Source organism: Triturus cristatus, chromosome 4_1, assembly GCF_964204655.1.
Source record: "Triturus cristatus chromosome 4_1, aTriCri1.1, whole genome shotgun sequence".
NCBI lineage: Eukaryota > Metazoa > Chordata > Amphibia > Caudata > Salamandridae > Triturus > Triturus cristatus.
The window spans coordinates 361,636,921-361,652,250 of record NC_140585.1 but is presented as its reverse complement, the minus strand read 5'-3'; the positions used below and the strand labels follow the sequence as shown (position 1 = coordinate 361,652,250).

At 39.6% G+C, this 15,330-nt stretch overlaps 1 protein-coding gene across 5 annotated transcripts in view; it reads right to left on the bottom strand.

Annotated features, from left to right (window-relative positions):
* LOC146854952 (uncharacterized) overlaps positions 1-15,330 on the bottom strand; it is a 441,198-nt gene that overhangs the window by 266,956 nt on the left and 158,912 nt on the right. For 2 of the 5 annotated variants that reach the window (XM_085652386.1, XM_085652388.1), the window contains exon 2: positions 8,138-8,317. The exons of the other annotated variants lie outside the window; for them this stretch is intronic. The gene's annotated coding sequence lies outside the window, so the exon portion shown is untranslated. The remainder of the gene's footprint in view (positions 1-8,137; positions 8,318-15,330) is intronic. 5 annotated transcript variants of the gene reach the window in all.

The window sequence follows — 15,330 nt, the reverse complement described above, 5'->3', positions numbered from 1 at the left end:
AGCGATGTTTAAGTCCCCACAGAGATAGTGTGTTATCATAGAGATGTTCAAGTCCCCACAGAGATAGTGTGTTATCATAGAGATGTTCAAGTCCCCACAGAGATGGTGTGTTATTATAGTGATGTTCAAGTCCCCACAAAGATAGTGTTTTATTACAGTGTTGTTTAAGTCCCCACAAAGATAGTGTGTTATCATAGAGATGTTCAAGTCCCCACAGAGATAGTGTGTTATCATAGAGATGTTCAAGTCCCCACAAAGATAGTGTGTTATTATAGCAATGTTTAAGTCCCCACAGAGATAGTGCATGAAGGTGATTGTGTTTAAGTCCCCATTAAAATAGGCCTCGATTCACAAAGGTAAACTTAGACAAAAAGTCTAACTTTACTACTTTTCAGTATTCATGAAGGTAAATTTAGACCAAAAGTCTAACTTTACTACTTTTCGATATTCACAAAACCCCATGAAGAGAATGTGAAGCTGATGATGTTCAAGTCGAAGCAAACACAAGGAGATGATGGACGGAGTGGTGAAACCTTTCAGTCAATCACCCCCAGTCACAGATCTGGGTTAAATCCATCATCGTTCTTTAGCTCAATTCGCCACCCCACTTCAGACCCAGCTATATGCAAATCAGTCTTGACCCTGTGCCTCATGGGAAAAGTCCAGCCCGAACTGCCAAGCCAGGTCTTCCCTGGACCGGAAACATACATCCTGGGACCGATTCTGGTGTAACACCCCCTCATCAGCCAAGCTAGCTTGAATCCAGTGGCAAAATGAGCAAGGGACCCACATCTGGGTCCCAACTTAGGGCGAACAAAGCAAACACAAGGAGATCATGGACTGAGTGCTGAAACTTTTGAGTCACTCACCCTCAGTCACAGATCTGGTTGAATCCATCATCGTTCTTTAGCTCACTTCACCACGCCAGTTGAGACCCAGCTATAAGCAAATCAGTCTTCAAGTCGAAACAGAGCTTGCGTTTAATTACAGGAATGCTCAAGTCACCACAGAGATAGTATGTTTTTATAGTGATGTTCAAGTCCCCACAAAGATAGTGTTTTATTATAGTTTTTTTCAAGCCCACACAAAGATAGTGTGTTATTATAGCGATGTTTAGGTCCCCACAGAGATAGTGCATGAAGATGATTGTGTTAAAGTCCTCATTAAAATAGGGCCAGATTCACAAAGGTAAACTTAGACAAAAAATCTAACTTTTTTACTTTTAAGTTTCAACAATATAAACTTAGACCAAAAGTCTAACTTAACTACTTTTCAGTATTCACAAAGCCCCATACAGAGAATGCGAAGCTGATGATGCTCAAACCAAAACAGAGCTTGCGTGCAGGAATGTTCAAGTCCCCACAGAGATGGTGTGTGACTATAGTATTACCACAGTCACCAAAGAGAATGTGTGGGATTATAGACATGCCCAGGTCCCCACAGAGATAGTGTGTGATTATAGACAGGCCCAGGTCCCCACAGAGATAGCGTGTGATTATAAACAGGCCCAGGTCCCCACAGAGATAGTGTGTGACTATAGTATTACCACGGTTGCCAAAAGAGAATGTGTGTGATTAAAGTCTTAACCGCGGCGGCAATTCCACCGCGGTGCGGGGCATTTTATTGTGTGGGCGGCGCTGCGTCGGCCAACGGACGTGTGCAGCACTACGAAGGTAGTGCTCGCGACAGCCATTTGCCGACGGGCGCAAGGAAAGGGTTATAGACATGCCCAGGTCCCCACAGAGATAGTGTGTCATTATAGATATGCCCAGGTCCCCACAGAGATAGTGTGTGATTAATGGGATGCACAGGGATAGCACACACAGATAGTGCATGATTATAGTCGTGTACAAGTCCCCACAGTGATATTGTGTGATTGCAGTCATATTCAAGTCTCCACAGTGATGTGTGTAATGAAAGGTATGTTGAATAACCCATACAGATCCTATAAGTCTGGTGGCTTATTAAATGAAATAATCCACTTGAGGAATATGTGTTTGACAACTCTCACATGAATCCTGGTTCTACTACTCAGACTTTATTCCTTCCAAGGTCTATACAATAAGTACTATTTACTTGGATAACAAAAACATATGGTATTCAGCAACAAGATACCCTCGGGTGTGAATGTGCACTTTATATATGCACATGAGATGATATGGTGTAATAATAGTGGTACTCAAGCCACCACTAGAGATAGACTGGAATTATCCCATATCTATGAATCCCACTTCAAATGCAGCATTAACTGATTTAAACTGTGTTCATCCAGGAAGATTCAAACTTCCTTAAAAATCCAAGTCTTTAAGTTCTCATTTTCTTTTCTAGCCCCCATCTTATCAACTCTAGTCTCCATTAAGAAGATAAAACTGTAATTCTGATTGCAATAAACTCCCCATACTGATTCGTTCTGACACTTTAGGATTATTACAATAAAGAAATTGATTTAAGAACTGGCACGTCTATAATTTTTGTCTCTATAATTCAAGAATGAAATGGTCCTCTCTTCACAAAGCTCTTCTTTCTCTCAAAATATTCCTTCTACTTGCTCTTGGGGCTCTTTCTAGCTAATCAGGCTCCCGCTCTATAAATACCTGTATATGTGTGTGTATATATATACATATATATATATATATATATATATATATATATATACACACATATATATATACATATATATATATATACATATATATATATATTTTTTTTTGATAAAGATATTTACAAACAACAACGAGGCGTTGCGATGGGAGCCTGTTTCTCCCCCAGCTACGCATGCTTGCATGTAGGCTGGTGGGAGGAACAGGTTCTCAACAAGGCACACCAAGCAGTGGTCGAGACACACATAGTTTCTTACATGAGATACATAGATGATGTTTTTATATTATGGAAGGGAAACGAGGCAGAAGCCCATTCTTTTATCGAAGACATCAACAGAAACACCATGAACCTTGTCTTTACATCCCACATACATAAGACACGCATTGAATTTTTGGATGTATTAGTGCACATTAAGGAAGGGAGACTTGCCACCACACTATACAGGAAGCCAACATCGGGCAATATCATGTTGCATGCAAAAAGTTCACACCCTAGACATCTTATTGCAAGTATCCCTTATGGAGAGATTTTAAGACTCAAGCGGATCTGTAATAATGAATCAGATTTTAATGTGTGTACTAATGAAATGGTGGGAAGACTGAAGGTCAGAGGGTATAGTGACAAAATCATTGGCGACGCCATCAAAAAAGCAAGTATGCGTCCAAGGCAAAGTCTGTTCAAAAACACCAACACTGAGATTCAATGTATATCAGATGCTAGTACGTTCAAAATTGAGAGCCCTAGACTAATTACAACGTATAGTAATGAAGAACGCAGAATCAGAGCTATAATAAGAAAACATTGGCCTATAGTGATGACTGATATTGTACTATGCAACAGACTAACAGAAACCCCGAAGATCACATTCAGAAGAGGCAAAACCATGGGATTTACCTTAGACAAGAGTTCCCCAGAAACCAGGAAAACGGCCAGCTGGCTACAACCCAGCAACGGCTTTAGAAAATGTGCAACTTGCAGAGCTTGCAAGTTTGGCTGTAACAAGACCCATTACACAACCCCGTTCAGTGAATCTCCAATTCCAATACGTGGCCATTACAATTGCAAAACCGAGTATGCTGTATATGTCCTGTCGTGCACCTGTGGCCTTAACTACATTGGGAGTACGAAGCTACAGGTGCACGTCAGGATATTGCAGCATATTAGAGCCATTTTACACAGTGATCCAGCTTATCCTGTGGCACGGCATTTTAAGCGAATCCATGCTAACGATATTAACTGTCTACCATACTTTGTCATTAACGCTGTCCCCAAGTCACGAAGGGGTGGGAATAGGGAGCGTAAATTAAGACAGTTAGAAACTAGGATCATTTTGGAATTCGACAGTAAATGGCCTAACGGTTTGAATAATACAGAGGATATGCACAACTTCCTATGAATGGGCACACTAAAAAAAGACTCAGTAGAAATACCCAAAAAGGGAAATATATGACAACAGAGTCTGGTCATGATCCATGTCTCATCTTTTTAATTATCATCAATAGTATTATAAGAGTATTTGTACATAATAATTATAAAAAGATGTGCATTGTAGAGATAAAATAGTATAAAGAAAACAACCTGTCGCCACCAACTCTCAAAAGGAATCAAAAAAACTATGACTAAATAGTTTGTTAGAATATAAAAAAACCAAAGAATATATGTTTTTTTGAATATGTGCAATTTACAGTATATGCTTTTTAACGGTATTTTATATTCCTATACAAAAATGGAATTTTACTGTTATTAATATTCGTGATTGTTTACATATTTATTAAACTGTAATTAATTTTATGAGGTATTTTACCGAAAGCACTGTATAATGAAATATCTTTGCGCATTTTGCACTATTTCTCGCACTTTTTTGCACTTTTTGCACATTTTTGCACATTAATATTGTCCTTCTTGCTGCTATTGCACTTATGCACTTTCTTTTTCTGCCATGGTACTGGATTTATCCAGTTAGAGAATTCGTTTTTTTAATTCCAGGGATTTATCCTGTAATTGCATTGATTGCTTGATACAAATATATAAAAAAAATACAAAAAAACATATATGTAAATCAAGACTTACATGTAAACATATTCCTATAATGGAGTCAGCTTACACTAGCGCCCATCGTAAGTCTTTCTACCTTGTTCATTACCATGTGACACGGAACTAGGGGAAGTGGGTGGTTCACTCAAAAAACACACTTAAAAGTGGAAAGTGAAGGGTTAATTTGCATGTGATCAAGGGCTCTTGAAGCCCGAAACGCGTCGTGTGTGGGTTGTGATCTGCAATAAAAACATCTTACCTGAAGTCCAGCGGGGTCCGAGTTTCCTTCTTCGCCGCCGTTGAGTGGAAGTAGCAGGAAATTGAACTTTCCGATATATATATATATATCCTCACAAATGCTGCCTTTGAATTAAATTGAATAATTCCAGAGATTTGAGTGCTGGTCTATTCTTCATGTGGGAAGTGGGATTTTTTCGATTGTTAGAGGTGTGATGTGGCATCGCATCAAATCGGCACCACTGGCGATTAGGAAGCACTCCAGAATCCACAAAACCCAGGTTGCAATACAGAGGCTAATCATGAAAATCTACTACTGGACACTCTCAATGATCTATGGTGCGAGGGCAATGTACAACCCGACAATGAACTAATGACAGAGTTGGATAGTAATATCAGAAGGGAAGAAGCGGAAATTCCATCACCTTTCAAACCCAAATCCACTTTTGTACCAATTAGTCAAAGAGACTCTATTGATGTTTTCAATGAACACTTAACTGGGGCCATCAAAAAATTACATCACAGGGTACGAAATGAAAAAATTAGATATAAAAAAAGAACAGCGGATTACAATAAACTAATGTCAAAATTAAGTAATGATCCCTCCATAGTCATACGAAACTCGGATAAGGGGGGCAATATTGTAATCTGGAAGAAAACAGAGTACCATAAGGAAGCATTATCACAACTCAATGATGGAAAATGTTATACGAAAATAAATGGAGCAGATCTTAAAACAATTTACCAGCAGTACAATGCAAAACTATTAAATTGGAGAATCAAAGACCTCATAACCAAGGATGAATATAACTTCCTAAAAAATGATAGCCCAACAACAGCAGCCATGTACTTTATTCCTAAGATCCATAAGAACAGAACTCAACCACCTGGCAGACCAATCATATCGGCAAGAGGAAGTTTACTGGAACATACCTCACAATATGTGGACTACTATTTGCAAAGTCATGTACAAGGTTTAAAATCATATGTAAAAGACACAAGTGATTTCCTTCACAAACTGAAAGACATCCAATGGCAGGAGGACTATCTAATGATGGCATTAGATGTAACATCGCTCTATACGAGCATCAAACACTGTGATGGATTACAAGCACTCCGACATTATTTGAGTGGGGGGACGGCAAAACTAACTCATCACAGTAAAATGTTGACAGATATGGTCGAATTTTGTTTAAACAACAATGTTTTTATGTTCAACAACATGCATTATCAACAGTTAACAGGAGTGGCGATGGGAGCCAGCTTCTCCCCCAGCTACGCGTGTCTCCACATGGGCTGGTGGGAGGAGCTGGTTCTGGCCAGTGAATTCAAAGAAACCATGAAAAATAACATTATCATCTGGTTAAGATTTATAGATGATTTGTTCATAATCTGGAAGGGTGAACAACGTGAGGCAGAAAATTTCCTTAACTTAATTAACAATAACAACCTAAATCTCGAATTTACTGGCACCATAAACAACTCAGCTGTTAATTTTCTTGATACTACCATATACATTGACAAAAACAAAATTCAAACCAAACTGTATCGCAAAAAAACAGCAGGCAACTCAACTCTGCATAATTCTAGTGCCCATCCTCGACACTTAATTAACAGCATTCCCTATGGGGAAATGCTTAGATTAAGACGTATAAATAGTGACGAGATAATCCTTAAACAGGAACAAACACTAGCCAAAAAAAGATTCCTTGCCAGGGGATATTCTCACAAAACTATAGATGGGGCAATAGCAAAATCCATGAACAGTGATCGCCTAGACTTAATTAAACCCAAAGCAAAGTCCTCAGTAGCAAATACTATGGAGGATAGTGGCAAAGGAGAATTTCGCTTCATTGTAGACTATAACAACCAACACAAAGAGCTACGAAAAATCATAATGAACAATTGGCCACTCATTCTTAGCGACCCAGTCCTTGGTGATTCTTTGCCCAAAAAAGCATCTATTACGTACAGGAGAGGAATGTCTATGAGGGATAAACTTGTGACCACAAGCCCTGAAGTAATTGAATCTTGTAGTTGGCTCAAAACACATTATGGTTTTTATAGGTGCAAAACGTGCAAGGCATGCCAGTTAGGCATAAACAGGACTACATACACAACACCCTTTTGTAAGGAGGAAGTCAAAATAAAAAAGTTACTTACTTGCAAGACGGAATATGTTATTTATGTTCTAATATGTCCATGTGGGCTACAATATATCGGTAGCACCAAGCTACAAGCACACAAACGGATTCTTCAACATATTAGAGCCATCAACAATCATGATAACACATATCCGGTAGCAAGACACTTCCGTGAATACCACAACTCATAAAGTCAGGATTTAAGATTTTTCCTAATAGACTGTATCCCACCAAGTAGACGGGGTGGAAACAGAGAGGTTAAACTGAGAAAATTAGAAACCCAATACATCATAAACCTCGACACAAAGACCCCAGGTGGTCTCAACATCACGGAAGATCTATATACTTGCATATGAATAAACCTCCTACTTGCCCAGCACGAACTCCTATAAACCAAATAATGACATTAAACCTGTATGGAATTTTATGAAATTTTATGAGGAATTTTAACATGTGTGATATTTGGACATTTTAAATATTGGTGTATATATTTGCTTATTTATGTATTTATATATTTATATATTTATGTTTATATTTATATATTTATATTTGTATTTATGTGAGCATGATTTTGCACCATATGTTTGAGATGTATGTTCAGGAACTATACCAATATCTCTCATATGATTTACATACATATTCACCCATGCATTTCTCTAGCCTGTCAACATTTGACATTACTCAGGATAAGTTCTGAGTAAAGTAAATTCAATTCGAATATAAAACAGTATCTAAATGGAAAACACTTCCAATAGTGACATCGGTGAGACTAAGAGTAATACACACATACATATATACTTACAATTTTTCAAACGCACTGACACATTTTACTTCCCACTAATGTAGCACTTTATAGCACTATTTGCACAATTTTGGACACAGGTCTTCTTTTATCAAACAGGCGGCATTGTATACGACGAATTAATTCTGACAAAATACAGTTCTATTAAGAGGATGTTTTAAAACGGAAACTGCATTTAAGCAATAATTAATCAACAAATTACCATGGCAAAAGACGGAATCATTAACAACATGAGAAACAATTGTTGAATTATAGAAACATCAAAAAGCAAAGTATCAATGTCAGGAAATGTATTTGACGATATGATAAGTTGAAATACCTTTTCTATGTCCATTGTTTTGTATGAACCAATCACAGAGCACGTTGTAACTTTAAAAGTGTCTCTGCCGCTAAGCAACGTTACCATGTGAGCAAGACTCGTAGGAGTTGAAACGCGTTATGGTGGCATCTGAATAAAAACGATCATTGGCACTATTCTGTGGTCCGTGTCCCTGTGTTGCTGTGAAGAAAGCAAAGACGCTGTGGAAATCGCAAGATATATATATATATATATATATATATATGCACATAAACCTTGTTTATCAAACTTTAAACATTTACTGTGTTTGGGAGCACAAATTCTATAAGTGGATTTCCAGAATAGAGCTAGCAGTCCTTTGTGCAAGAGTAGAAAAAAAATCAAGTTGGCAGTGGTACATCACGCTTTTGTATGGGAAGACACATTCTCAAAATGAGCTCAGATGAAACATGGGAAACTTTCACAAAGTTGAAACATCTATTTGTTCTGCCTTTTATATTTGGAGTGTAAAATAGAAATTCTTAAAGAAGGCTTAAACATTCTCAAAAGTGCCAATGCCAGCTACAAGAGACTTTCTTAGCGTTGATGGTCTTGTTATTTGAAGGGCAAATCATATACAAGAGTCTTGCAAATAGTATTCCTGAACTGATCTGGTATGCTCATAATGTATGAGTGGAGAAAGTCACTTTGGCTGAAATACAGTTCTCTTTTTCATGAGAATAAAAACCTCAGAATGTGCCTACTTTAATTATAGGAAGCTTTCACAAAGTTAACAAAAATGATTTTGAGGAGTGAGCCCAAATGTTGTACTTGGTTGTGTGTAGTGTATAAAACTAGGCTTACTAAAAGGAGCTGATGAATCCTTTGTTCAGGAAATAGAGAAGTACAATTTTATAGTCATGCACTAGCTGTTTTTATGAGAAAAGAAACCTTAAAATGTGCCCATGTTAAAGATAGGAGTCCTTCACAAAGTTGAAAAAAGTGTTATTGGCAGTGGGCTTTTTATACATACAGTCTTAAACACTAAGGGCCTCATTTATGAAAAGTGTTGCATCGCTGCGTGAAAGCAGTGATGTAACACTTTTCAGTTCGCCCTCTTTGAGAAATGATGGATGTGCCGCATTTATTGTACAGTGCACCATGTTGCAAGGAATGACAGATTTGTCAGGAATCCTGAAGTATCTGTCGGCGCCAAACCCACGCATTGCTGGAGTTGTGTCGTAAGTATGATGCAACTCCAGCAATGCATGGGGAAGCTATTCCCTTTTCACTGCGTCACCCTTATGCCTGCTTTGATGCAGGCATAAGGTTGTGACGCAGTAGCGTCCTAGAAGTGGTGCAGTGAAATCTGATAGATTTCACTGTGCCTCTTCTACTAGGCATTTGCGGGGGAACACCCACACTACATACGTTATACCTGACACAGGTATAATGTGGCGCAGGGCTTCATAAAGTGACGCATCTGCTTAGATGTGTAACTTTGTAAATATGGTGCAACATGGGGCATTATTTATGCCGCTGGAGCCTCACAAAATGTGACGCACCGGCGTCGCAAAAGTGTAACAAGGGACTCATCAATAAGCTCCTCATTTTGCAATTTGGTGTGTGATCCCTTTGTGCCGGAGTAGAGACAATGACTAATAGTTGTGTAACTACACTTTTCAAGTGAAAAGGGACATTTTCAAAATGGGTACATGTTAAATATGGTGAATGAAACAAATATTGATTCCAAAATATCATGTGACAAATATGTAGTCAAAAATATCACCACTGCAAAAAAATAGTGGAACAGAACATCAAATTTCAGAATGCATGTTTTATTGTATACAATATGGAAATGAAGACAATTGTTGTAATTAATATTGTGTACTTTAGTATACTTGTAATAAACATTGCTTTTGTTAAATAAATGTATATATATATATATATATATATATATATATACACACACACACACACACACACACACACACTTATAATAATAGTAAAATTGTCTTTTTTTAAATACGTTTGCAATTTTAAATATGTAATTGAATTTCTAAAAGGCAATTAGATGGGTCTGGTGGCTTAGTAAACTTATGTGTCTACTGCAGGGCCCTGTGTTCAATCTCATGGTCATAGGTTCAAATCCCAGCGGGTCCACTCAGTCTTTCAACCATCTGAGGTCGATTAAATGAGTACTGTTGGGTAACAATAAACATCTGTTAGTGCCAGGATGCCCAAGAGTTAAGGTGCGATCTACAAATACCTATGTTAAGTAGTTTATAATTTAGTAGCAGGATTTGGGGGTTTTGGGGTAATATGGTGGGAAGTTAATTACATTTTAACTATTTTTTTTCATGTTAAGTAATGTAAGGTCAAATCAATATATAAATGGTTAGTATGTAATGTTTTAATTGTTTAATTGTTCTTTCATTTATTTGGGTTTAATTTCAGATTTGTAATTTATATTTTGTATAGTATAATTAGTTATGGCTAATTTAGCAGCATGTTCAGTTTGTAAGGAATAGGGTGAGACATTTAAATGAAAATAGTTTTCTTTATTAATTTGTTATTTAAATATTTAATTTATAAATCATAATTTTTTCATTGAATATTTAAAATGAAAAAATGGTTTTATTTATGTCAAGAATTCCTGTCATACGAGGGGAGGAAAACGGTAACCGGCGAAAACGGACTACATCTCCCAGGATGCTTAGCGGTTGAGAGGTTATGTAAACAGGAGAGCTGTTACATAACTCAAGGGAAACACGCCCTTATGTAAACAGGAGAGCTGTTACATAACTCAAGGAAAACACGCCCTTATGTAAACAGGAGAGCTGTTACATAACTCAAGGGAAACACGCCCTTATGTAAACAGGAGAGCTGTTACATAACTCAAGGAAACACGCCCTTATGTAAACAGGAGAGCTGTTACATAACTCAAGGAAAACACTCCCTATAAAGGGAGGAACCGGGAGGTACAACGCTGTCGGATATTGTGTTCACACCGACGTACCTGCTTCGTGAAGAGCAGTGTTCCGGAGTGGTGCTCCAGTAAGGCAAGAACGGAGGTAGGTCGAGTCGTTACTCCCTGGGCCGTGTCTTGCCCCATCGTCACCTGTGAAGGACCCGGAGGCTCTACCGGTCAACCATTGAGCTTCGCTTTTTGACTCGGCTGAGTCCAAGCGCAGTGGCGCTTTTGCTGGTTGGAGTCGTAACTCCCAGCCCGACCAGAGACACAGGGACTGCCAGCTGTAACGCACACCAGGAGGTGTTTGCCGCGTTACAGACTCGGAAGTCCACAGGATCGATCGAGCGGCTGCTCTCGGTTCAGTCTTCTTGCTTGTGATTGGGGTATCGGTGACGCATCACCAGGAGGTGACTCCGCGTCCCGGTGCAGTCTGAGGAAGAGGTTGAGCGGCTGCTCCCTTCAGGTAGAGACCCCAGCTGGGTGTTTCCCTGACTCCTCGATTCTCCCCAACACTCTTCGTGCCCCTCACAGCCTACCGATTGGCATTGTCGGCCATTTCATTTCTGCCCTCTGTTGGCATACGCCGGGACCGGCGTATATGCAGAGGACGGTTAGGACCATCCGTGCTGTGGGCTGGTAACGTACTTAGCCTGGAGGATTCCAGTGACTATAACTTTTGTTTATTCTTTGTATTATATTTGCCTTCATTAAAACAACTAACCCTTCACTAGTGGTTGCGTCCTCATTGTCGTGTCTGTTAAACGATCCTGAGACGTTCAGGGCGTTACAATTTAGACTATGCAAGAAATAATTAGTAATATATATCAACAAGTGTATATTATATTTATTATTTTTATGTTTCATTTATTTTAATTTTATTATTGTTTTATTCATATTTTAATTTATCTTCTTGGTGTTTGTGGTTTTTTTTCAGTAGTAGCGAGAGAAGTGAATTCTAAGTCTGTTTATTTAAATATTTCAATTAATTATACATTTATTTTGTATATTTATAATAAATTGTGCATTTTATTTCAATGTACACAATATATATTTTCTAATTTAACTATGGTTAATCATTTTATGTTTTTGGGAATTTAAACATTTTTTTTAAATGACTATTAGATTAGTATATGTAACCTTTCTGAAGTCCAACACTTTCCCTACTGTTGCTTAAATTGGAGTGGGAACAGTAAATCTAGTCTATCCAATTCCTATGCTTTCCTTATTATTGCTTAATTGGGGTGAGGATAGGTAATATAACCCTTACAAAGTCCCACACATTCCCTACTGTTGCTTAGGATGGGTTGAGAATAGTAAATATAACCCCTTTGAAGTCCAATACTTTTCCTTCTGTTTTGTATATATTGGTGTGGGAATAGCAAATCTAATCCCCCTGAAGTCCAACACTTTCCCAGCTGTTGCTTACATTACAGTGGAAATTGTAAATCTAACCTCTCCGAAATTTAGCACTTTCCTTGCTTTTGCTTAGGGTGGAATGAGAATAGTAAATTTGACCCCCTCAGAGGATCAACACCTTCCCTACTGTTGTTTAGACTGGAGTGGAAATGGCCATTTGAACCCCTCTGAAGTCCAATACTTTCTGTACTGTTACTTAGATTGGAGTGGAAGTAGAAAACTCTAACCTTCTGGTGGACTTGCTCCCTTCGCAGCGAAGCTCCAACTGGTAGCTGCTGCCGCTGACCCTTGGTCGAGGCCCACCGTCAACCGCAGGCCCCTGCCTGCGCCCTCATATCTGGTGGTCTAGTGGTAGAGCATCACTGCTCTGCTGCTGGGCTGTCCCTCTGCTTCTCTTTTCTGATTTCTGTCTCTCTGCCTTTATTCAGCTTTTTCCTTTTTTGCCCCTTTCTTTCCTTTGTTTGCCGCCCTCGTCCTTGTTGCTGTAATCCCCATGGACCGTCCCCTCCAGTGACCCCTCCCGCATTTCCTGCCTCCCAGCTGTCCAGCCCCCCAGCAAAACTTAATGATAGCTGCTGCGCGGCTGCAACGCTGGCGTGCCAAAGGCAGCACTGTCTGCACCCTTCGTGCCTGGACCATGCCCAGTGCCAGGGACCCTGGTTCTCGGGCCTTTCACCGCTAAGACACCAGCACCCTCCTCACCCACAACTCAGGACGCCACACCGCCTGCCACCTCACATCACCAAAGAAGACCCAAGGACCCTTCTCCTGCCAGAACTGCAGCCACATCCTCACCCACGCCAGCATGCCAGATCCTCTCACCTCCAAACTGAACAACAGCACACTCGACCAACTAAACTGCATCCTCTTCAACGTGCGATTCCTCCACAAACACGCCACAGAAATCTGTGACCTCCTCAACGTCGCCTCTCCCGACATCACCTTCTTCACAGAAACCTTGATCAACCCCTGATCCGGACCAGACAGCGCCATCACCATCCCCGATGTCTACATAATCACCCGCAAAGACTGCACCGACCAACCAGAAGGAGGCATCGCCATCAACCACAAAGACACCCTCCGACTGACCATGCACTGAAACGACCCAATGAGAACCATCTTGAACCTGGACCTGGGCCCAGCCTGAGTGAGTTGGGACCCTCAGAGTGGTTCTCCTCCAGTCCCCGATCCTTAGAAGTGGTGCTGAAGGTGAGAAGATGCCTCAAATCTAAAACTTGGGACTTAAAAAATTATCTGCCCCAAAGTGCCCAGAGGACTGAGAGAAGACCAACGTGTATTTCTCACTGATCCGCCCAAGGTGCATTTCCGGTTGGCCTGACTTTGAGGTAGCTCCCTTACATTCTTTTCCAATGCTGCAAAACCTGTTCAGTGGTTACTCTGGAGGGGTATCCAACCTCCTGGAGCCCTCATCTGACCCAGCTGCAGCCTCGTCTGCTGTAGATTTATGACTTCCAAAAAAGAGACAAAGGCCCAGATTTACCAAAGAATTGCCTGCCCTTCGATCATGCAGGGTGACTCAAAGGAAATGAAAGGGCAATGCAATCCTTGAGTCAGATTTAACAAGCCAAGCAAAGCCACCTTGCGTGACCCTGTGTGGCTTGGTAAATCTGTAGTAATACAAAGCTGTGCAAGTCACTGCCGTGCGTTAGTCAGTGTCAGAAAGGTGTTTCATGGGTAGAGTTTGGGTATTCCCATGCATCCAGCCATATATTCTGGCGCATTCCCTGATTTACCATGACAAGCAAACCTGGGGATGCGTCAAAATTGTATGCCTTCCTGATAGAGGCGCAACAAGGAGAAATATCTTTATTTCTCCTTGTTTGTTCAGAATACAGCACACTTGGAAAGAGGAAAATGAATCTAAGGATTGCATCTGTGCGGGAATGTGTCCCTTCCTCAATAAAAACAATCTTTCCTGCAACACAGGCACCCTTTCACTACGGCACAAAGGTGCCTGTGTTGGCGCTAGGTAGCACATAAAATAATCCCGGTTTTATGGTATTTATTTTTTGACATTTCCGTCTGTATTTATCCATATTTATTTTTTGCTAATTTTATCTGTATTTATCCATATTTATTTTGGGTTTTGTGGAAATATGATGCGGGAAATTAGTATATTTCCACATTTATTTAACCAGTAAATATGCACTCCTACTTGAATGCCTACTAGGTTTCAGTGCTGTAAACACCCGCAGAAGATAAATTAATGCACTTTTAAGAAAATATGCACATTTCAGTATCAACCTTGTGCATATCTACTGCTGTTAAAGCCCCTTTACTAAAATTCCTTTCTTTTTTAGCCACCTTAGCTATCAATCCACACAGCTATGTGCCTGGCAGTCATGGCAGACAGTATTTAGAATTACTCAAAAAGTAACATAATTTCAGTTTTTATCGACATTTAAAAATAAATACAGACAAAAAAATAAATGTTTTCAGTCTGTATTTATCTGTAAAAATCAGTAAAAACGGAAAACAGGTAGCCTTACACATAATGCACCAGCACAGTGAGAAAGCAGCAATGTGCAAAGTATTGATAAATATGCCCTCTCCATTTGATGCAGTGCAGCATGTTCTCTTGCTGCTTTGCGCTACGTCGAATCTTGATAAATTTGACCCTAAGTCTGAAAGTAGGAATCTTCATTGTGACTTTGTCCAACAGCTCCACGAAAACGATGCCTCCTCTTCGGACACCCTTGGCTGCCTTGCCTAGCTGAGCTTTAACTATTCAGACATTTTTCTTCAAAAATTCTTCTAAGACGCGGCCTAATCTACTTCTTGTATCCGAACTGTGTTCCATTGCAGTCAGCCTTAACTTTTTACT